We start from the raw sequence: 8778 nt of genomic DNA, 5'->3' as shown, positions 1-8778 counted from the left end.
CTTATTTTTTAAGTCCGAAACAAATGAGAAGATAGATGACACAGCTCAGCTTTAATTCCCAAAAGGCCCTGATGTCTATTATTACTATGACCATTATTATTATTATTTACCAAATTCACTGATTTGACGTGGGTTGTTCAGTAATCAAAATGAAAATGAAGGCTAGAATTGGAATTTGACTGCAGTGCATTCATTCTGAGTTTTAAAACCATGCTTCAATGCTTAATTTCTTTACCGCACTTACACGTTTGAAAAGAACTGAAAAAGCCGTGACCCCCTAATGATTTTAGGTTTCTATTTCTCATCGTGTTGATCAAATCCCAGAGGAAGCAATTTCCCTGAAGCTGCCAATCATCTTTACACCTTGTGAAGTAATCTAATTCTTTTTTAAAAATATTATTGGCTAATCAGGCTTAATTTTTAAGAGCTATTTAGTTCAATGTAAAGAGAATGCTTCTATATACATGGCGCACAAGCTAACATTCCCCCCCCCACACCTCTTCTTCCTTTTCAAGTATACAGAGAAATGGTTCAGTGAAGATTCCTGACTATAGTAAAAAAAAAAAATCCATTATAGCTTAAGACAAAGGGGGAGATGAAAACTCTAAGGTCAAACTTGCCATAAAGATAGAACACACTTTTTTTCCAGTTAGAAAATGGAGTTGGTTTGGGGAATAAATGTATAAATTTGGGGTTGGGTTTGATAGACATGCAGCTTTCCACTCGATTTTTTTTTTTTTTTTTTTTTTTTTTTGTGTGTGGTACGCGGGCCTCTCACTGCCGTGGCCTCTCCCGTTGCGGAGCACAGCCTCCGGACGCGCAGGCTCAGCGGCCATGGCTCACGGGCCCAGCCGCTCCGCGGCACGTGGGATCTCCCCGGACCGGGGCACGAACCCGCGTCCCCTGCATCGGCAGGCGGACTCCCAACCACTGCGCCACCAGGGAAGCCCTTTCCACTCGATTTTGCTCTTCATCCTCTCAGCTGGCAATCCCCCGTGGTGGCCTCACAGCGCAGCTAGAATCCAGGAAGCTTTCGGGATACCACCCTTCCCACACAGAAGCAAGTGGGATTTCCCTCCAAGGAGGCTGTTCAAAGTGAGACTGTTCATAGACACCCCCTCCCCGATCTGTGCTGTCTTCTTCTGAAATTTGTTTAAACCATCTTCATTAATCAACGACTGATGTACAATAAAATCCCTACTAAAACTTCAGTGAGAAACCATAGAACTTGAGAGATTCTGAGAAATATACGTAAACATGTGAAAGTCATCACAACCAAGATGGGGACCCTTTCAATCCCCTCCACATTCCCAGGTGTCCCACTGCAGTGAGCCTCCCACCCCATCCTTCCCCACGATGGCTCCTAGGTTTCTCCAAGTCACTCATTTTTCTTGAGAAATTCATCGAAATGAGTCTCCTTTTTCTGCCTGGCTTCTTTCACTGAGGTCAATGTTTTTGAGACTCATTCCTATTGTGAATCTTTGTAGTTTGTTGTTTTTTTCTTTTATTGGAGAGAAGTGATTCATCTTGCGGAAACAGGACCATCCATTGACCGGGGGACAGACACTTGGGTTGTTTCCCGTTTTTGTTTGTTATGAGTTAAAAAGGCACAGACGATGCCGTACTGGCCGTGAGTAAAAGGGTCTTTAATTTTCTTGGAGAAATACCTGGAGAGGCATTGCAGGATGATTTTATGTCGAGCGTATATTTAATTTTATTAAAAAAAAAGTGAAATCGGGTCTTCCCTGGTGGTGCAGTGGTTGGGGGTCCGCCTGCCGATGCAGGGGACGCGGGTTCGTGCCCCGGTCCGGGAAGATCCCACATGCCAAGGAGCGGCTGGGCCCGTGGGCCATGGCCGCTGGGCCTGCGCGTCCGGAGCCTGTGCTCCGCAGCGGAAGGGGTCGCAGCAGTGAGGGGCCCGCGTACCGCAAAAAAAAAAGTGAAATCGCTGTCCAAAGTGGCTTTCCAATATTACTTTTCCACCCACATGGAGAATTCTTCCAGGTGATTCACATCATCACCAACACTTGGTATCATCCGCCTTTTTCATTTTAGCCCCCCTAGTGTATGTGCAGCAGTAACTTGTAGTTTTAATTTGCTTTCCTAATGACTAGTGATATTGATTATACTTTAGGTGTTTATTGGTTTTTTGCATTCTTCTTTTTTTTTTTTTTTTGACAAGAAAGTAGGATTTCTTGGTGGGCATGAGTAAGGAGGGCACAGTGCCAAGGCTCTCATGAGTGCGGGGCCCACCATTTGGCCAGAGGGACACAACTGGGGATGTATGTAACCTCACAGCCAACCAGGATGAGCCGCTTTTCTGCCACCATGTTTTCAAATTCATCCGCATTAAACTTAGTAAATCCCCATTTCTTGGGGATGTGGATCTTCTAGTGGCCAGGGACCTTGAACTTGGCCTCAATCACACGTTCCTCGTTCTGCAGCTTGGTGCCAGTGGACATTATGGCTTGGCCCCTGTGGACCCTGGCCACTGTGCCCTGGGGCTTTCCAAAGGCACCACGCATACCTGTCTGGAGTCTCGACTGGCGACAGCAGGCCAGTCATGAATGTGCACGGGCAAGGGCTGAATCCAAGGTCCCTTAGGGCAACCCATACAGGCGACAGGCTGCATACACTACCGAGGAGGCTGTTGTTTGCAGCTACTGGACATTGGGTCCCCGTGGGGAAAACAGCACAGTCGGCTTAACTGGGTTATTTGCAAATTTATTGGATAAAATGTCTGCTTAAACTGTTCGGCCATTTAAATCATTTTGTGCTGATCTTCTTGTTCATTTCTGAGTGTTCTTTCTATAGTCCGCTGAAAAAAATTTTTAAAAAGAAACCCTTTATTTTGTAAATTCTTTCTCCCAATTTGTGGATTAATATCACACTCTGAAGTTTTTAAAAATGGAAATTTTAAATATTAATGAAACACAACTTATAGTTTTCCTTTAAGGTCTATGTGTTTTGTGTCCTACCTACAAGATCTTCACCTAACGGAAGGTCACCAATTGTCTTATAATTTCTTACAGAAAAACTCTACGTTTAGCTTTTATATTTCAGTTTTGTCAACTGCCTTTTCTATTTCAGTTACTCTTAGCAAATTGTTATTATTCTTTTCACTTGGAATCTCATTTTTATTCTATGAATGTTGACTTATCCTGATGGGTTACTGAGTGTGAAACCAACCATACATTCCTATGCTTAAACCCAACTTGGGCAAGATGTATGATAGTTTTTATACATCAGTAGATTCTACTATTCTATTATTTTGTTAAGGATTTTTACACCTAGATTTACTAGATTTATTCGTCTGTAGTTTCTTTTTATTATAATGACTTCTTTAGGTTCTGATTCTACTAGCCTCCTAAAATGACTTAGAAAGCATTTTCTCACATTCTATTTTCTAGACGATTTTGCCTGTATTCAGTAGTTTTATTCCATAAATCTTTTTTTTTTTTTTTAGGAGTCGCCTAATAAGCCATTTTTGTTTCAAGTTTTCTTTGGAAACTATTTCACTGCAAATTATATTTGTTAAATATACACAGGACTACATGTTATTTTTTTTCTTGTGTTAGTTTTAGGAATTTGCATCTTTTATATAATTTGTTCACTGATTCTTTAAGTTGCCAGATGTATCGGTATTAACCTGTTCATAAGAGTCACTAATTATTACATCAGTATTTATGAAGCCCTTAGCAGTGCCCCTCTTTTATCTATTTGTGTCTCACCTCTTTTCTTCCTCCTGACTAGATGGCTAGAAATTAAACAATTTTACTGAACTTTCCAAAGGAACAGCTCTGGATTTAATCGGTTTCACCCACTGTTTAACAGTTTTGTCTCTCATTGATTTTTGTTCTGCTCTTTATTATTTCTTTCCTTCCACTTATTTTAGACTTAATTTGCTCTTATTTTTTCTGGCTTTTAAAGTGGAAGCTTAGATATTTTCTCTGAGACTTTTTTTTCACTAACGCAAGCATCCCAAGACCAATCTTTCTGTTTCTTTTCCTGCATATCCCACATCGTAATGTGTTTTGTTTTCATTTTCATTTAGTTCGAAATACATCTGGCATTACAAATCCCATCCAAGTGCACTCATTTTTATGAGAAAAATAAAGGAAAGTGAAACTTCCTCGTAAAATAACGGAAGAAAAAAAATCTACAAAGGGGGAAAAAAATGCAACACGCTGGTTATTTTCTATCAACCATGAGCTCCAAATCTTGTGGAAGAAAATGGGAATTGATGAGAAGTCCGCTGTCTCCAAACCGGCAGTCAGGTGTGGGTGATACATTTAAACAGAGCAAACACGAGCCAGCCTCCACCAAGTGTTTAGAAACCCCTTCCAATGTCCTATTTTTACCTGTTACCTTAATTGCTGATAGTCAGAGAACAGTGAGATAAATTATACGTTGGCGTTTCAAGGTTTAAACTAGGTTTGAGCTTTGCTGCACAAAAGAAATATTTCTCCACTGGGGTCTTTTCTGCTTCATTGACTCCCTGCAGGTGAGTGCAGATTAATTTGTTCCAAGAAAGATGGGGGTAATTATACCATCCTGCTGCTTCCCTGTGCTATGCAAACAAATGCAGACAACAGAAAAACACAGAACACGGACCAGTCTGGGCTCCTTCAACTGTCCTGTTCCCTAATTTAGGATCTCCTGCATGGAAGACAGATCTGCGAGTCTGAAGGGGAGGGCTTTCTGCAGGGGCTTAGAGACATGCTCTCCATCTTCATTTATCCCTGAGGAGTTTCTCTTTTTAAAAAAAATTGGAACCTGGAATTTTCATTGATACACAGGCTGTGACTTTCAACTATAGTTCAGTGAACATCTTTTCTAGATCTTTGTACTGAGTTAATGTTTTTTAATAGGGCAACAAAAAAGATACCCTAAGTTAAACTTGTAGACATTTAAATAAATATGTTAACCCACAAACAGTTCAATCTTGCCATACTTTCAGCATTACAGAAAGGACACATCGCATGCAGACGTCTGAAGACTCCTAATACTTGTTAGAAAGACAGTAAAGTGATACTTGCCATGAATAGCACGTGTGTGGCATAGACTTCAGTTTCAACTTGGTTTTAAATTCCTGGGTCATTTTTAATGTGCTGTCCCTCATCTATTTAAGGGAATTTTTAACGTGGCCTGGCTATAACAGCAATTTGTGATTGGAATAGATTGATAATGCCAAATAAACCTCCACATCAAAATACACTTTGCTTATATTTTCACATACGCTCTTCTCTATCTATTGTGTGCAGGATAAAATGATCATTTTAAAGGAGCAAAGGAGCAGTCATTGGATAATGAGAAAGAATGGCATTCAAAGTGTGAGGTCATGTGAGCTTGCGGAAATCATATTTATGTCTGTTGAAATAAAAAATATAATGTGCAAAACTCGGTAGAAGAGACCTAGCAATTCCAGGTCTAGGTATACGGACCCCAGAAAACTGCAAACAAGTATTTAAGCAAATACATCTACATGGATGATCAGAGAATTAGTGTTCATAAGAGTGAAAGGTGGAGGCAGTGCAAATGTACATCAGCAGATGAAGAGATAAACAAAATGTGGTCCATCCGTCCAATGGAATGTTCAAACACAGAAAGGGATGAAGACCTGATGCTCACTACAATACCGGTAAACTTAATTTATAAGCCTTTGCATAGCAAAGGAAACCATAAACAAAATGAAAAAAAACACACAAAAACCCTCAGAAAGGGAGAAAACATTTGCAAATGAAGCAACCAAGGGATTAATCTCCAAAATATACAAACAAAGGATTATTTAATGCCTAAGACATCTCAGTATCATGCAGCGCAGTATCAACAAAAACAACCCAATCAAAAAATGGGCAGAAGACCTAAATAGACATTTCTCCAAAGAAGACATACAGATGGCTAAAAAGCAAATGAAAAGATGCTCAACATCACTAACCATTAGAGGAAATGCAAATCAAAACTACAATGAGGTACCACCTCACACTGGTCAGAATGGCCATCATCAAAAAATCTACAAACAATAAATGCTGGAGAGGTTGTGGAGAAAAGGGAGCCCTCCTACACTGTTAGTGGGAATGTAAATTGGTGCAGCCACTATGGAGAACAGTACGGAGGTTCCTTAAAAAACTAAAAATACAACTACTATATGCCCCAGCAATCCCAGTCCTGGGCATATACGAGAGAAAACTGAAATTCGAAAAGATACATGCACCCCAGTGTTCATAGCAGCACTATTTACAGTAGCCAGGACATGGGAGCAACCTAAATGCCCATCGACAGATGAGTGGATAAAGAAGATGTGGTCCATATACATAATGGAATATTGCTCAGTGATAAAAAAGAATGCAATAATGCCACTTGCAGCAACATGGATGGACTCAGAGATGGTCATACTGAGTGAAGTAAGTCAGAGAATGACAAATATCATATATTGCTTATATGTGGAATCTTAAAAAATGGTACAAATATAGAGTCACAGAAGTAGAAAATAAATGTATGGTTACCAGGGGGGAAAGCAGGGGAAGCATAAACTGGGAGATTGGGACTGACATATATACACTACTGTATATAGATAGATAACTAATAAGGACCTACTGTATAGCACAGGGAACTCTACTCAATACTCTGTAATGACCTATATCAAAAAGAACCTAAAAAGACTGGATATATGTATAACTGATTCACTTTGCTGTACAGCAAAAAGTAACACAATATTATACGTCAACTATACTCCAATACAATTTTTTTTAAATGATGTGGTAAATATACATAGCAGAATATTATTCACCATAAAAAGAAGGAAACCTTGCCTTTTGAGACAACATGGATGGACCTTCAGAGCATTATGCTAAGTGAGACAAGCCAGACACAGAAGGGCAAGGCTAAATACTATATGATCTCACTTATGTGTTGAATCTAAAAAAGCTGAACTCGTAGATTCCGAGTAGAATGGTGGTTCCCAGAGACTGGGAGGGTATGGAGTAGGTGGAGATGCTGTTTAGTGATACAAACTTACAAACAGAAGATGCATAAATTCTGGAGAGCTAATGCACAGCACAGAGATTACAGTCAACAGTAGTGTATTATATACTTCAAAATTCCTAAGAGACTAGATCTTAAACCTTCTGACTACAAAAAACATAATAATAATTATGTAAAGGGACAGAGGCATTCGCTAAAGCCACGGTGGTGATCGTAAAGCAATATACAAATGTGTCAAATTAACCCACTGGACACCTTAAATGTACACAATGTTATATATGTAAATTATATCTCAATAAAAATCAACAAAAAGGGGGCTTCCCTGGTGGCGCAGTGGTCGAGAGTCCGCCTGCCGATGCAGGGGATACGGGTTCGTGCCCCGGTCTGGGAGGATCCCACATGCCGTGGAGCGGCTGGGCCCGTGAGCCGTGGCCGCTGAGCCTGCGCGTCCGGAGCCTGTGCTCCACAACGGGAGAGGCCACAACGGTGAGAGGCCCGCGTACCGCAAAAAAAAAAAAAAAAAAAAAAAAAATCAACAAAAAGGTAAAAAATTGTATACTTTAAACTGGTTAAAATTTGAAATTATAAGTTATGTTTTTTTGCGACAGTAAAAACTTGGAAAGATAAAAAAAAATACACATCACAGAGAATAGAGTGCTGAGGCCTAAGAAATGTAATTTATGTGAATTCATGCAACAGATCATCAACAAACCTGAATCTGAACATATTTTGTCCTGACATCGATACACGTGATATGTCACTATACAGACAGGCAAATGATGACATAAGCGTACCTTTCTTAAACTGTCTTTTAACAGGTACTGGCATAGAGAGCAATAAATATCCCTCTGGGAGAAAAAAAGTACAATTAGAAAAAAGTTAGCTTGAAAAATATTCCTATTGGAGAACAAGAAAATTAGCATGGTAGGTTGGAAAGGTCATACAGTTTTAAAGGAGGACATCTGAATTCTAATGGTATCTCTGGTAATTCACTTGTCTCTCCTGACCCTCATTGCCTTTATTTATCAAACAGGAATTATTTAATGCCTAAGACAGAAGGATCCACACATATTGCCCATTTATTTAGTGTTGGATACTTTCATAATATATATAGTTAAGACGTTTTTTTAAAGCTGTGGGAACCTGCTTTAACTTTGCGACCATAATTGGATTAAATATATGTGAAAACTGTTATGGAATTTAAAACTGCAAGCAAATATTATTTCTATCATTTAATTTGGGAGACGGAAAGAAACGATAGGCTTTTCTTAACCTTAAATGAACGTGGATACAACACTTTTCTATTATAACAGTTTTACCCTTTTAGTCACGTTTCAGTAAAAAGTTATACTTTCAAGTTTGTTTTTTTCAAGGCATTGAATCCCCTCACCCTGGAGATGCACAGGCATAGGCTGATGAATAGTTTGGTGGAACGCTGGAAAAATGGCTGAACTAGGAGGAAGATGCTTAGATTAGACTAACTGTTCTTCCAAACCCAGAAGTAATCTGATTTTCTAAGTATCCACGTTCTCAGTGAAACAGATTTCAAATATGGTTCAACAGTTCGCGGACATTGTCTTTCCAAAGTGTATAAGTAAATCTCTTGAGAATTGAGAGCCAAAAAAAAAATAATCATAATGTGAATAAAATTGGGAGAAAGATTGAGAGATTTGTAAACAGAGGGATATTAATCCTTTTATTAAAAACTTTCACGTTAAGGAAGACATTCCTTGTGGTGCCCAATATTATAGTCAATTTTATTTTTAAAAGAGACTACGCTTGCTTTTTCTTAAC

General features: G+C 39.2%; 1 non-coding gene across 1 annotated transcript; it reads right to left on the bottom strand.

The window, feature by feature from the left end:
- Positions 1–2582: 2582 nt before the first annotated feature.
- Positions 2583–2716, bottom strand: LOC132514150 (small nucleolar RNA SNORA70). Its single transcript, XR_009538642.1, has one exon. It is a non-coding gene; the product is annotated as a small nucleolar RNA SNORA70 (small nucleolar RNA).
- Positions 2717–8778: the final 6062 nt, after the last annotated feature.

Source organism: Lagenorhynchus albirostris, chromosome X (genome assembly GCF_949774975.1).
Source record: "Lagenorhynchus albirostris chromosome X, mLagAlb1.1, whole genome shotgun sequence".
In the NCBI taxonomy this organism is placed as follows: Eukaryota; Metazoa; Chordata; class Mammalia; order Artiodactyla; family Delphinidae; genus Lagenorhynchus; species Lagenorhynchus albirostris.
The sequence above is the reverse complement of the archived record's forward strand: the minus strand, read 5'-3'. Positions and strand labels throughout refer to the sequence as shown.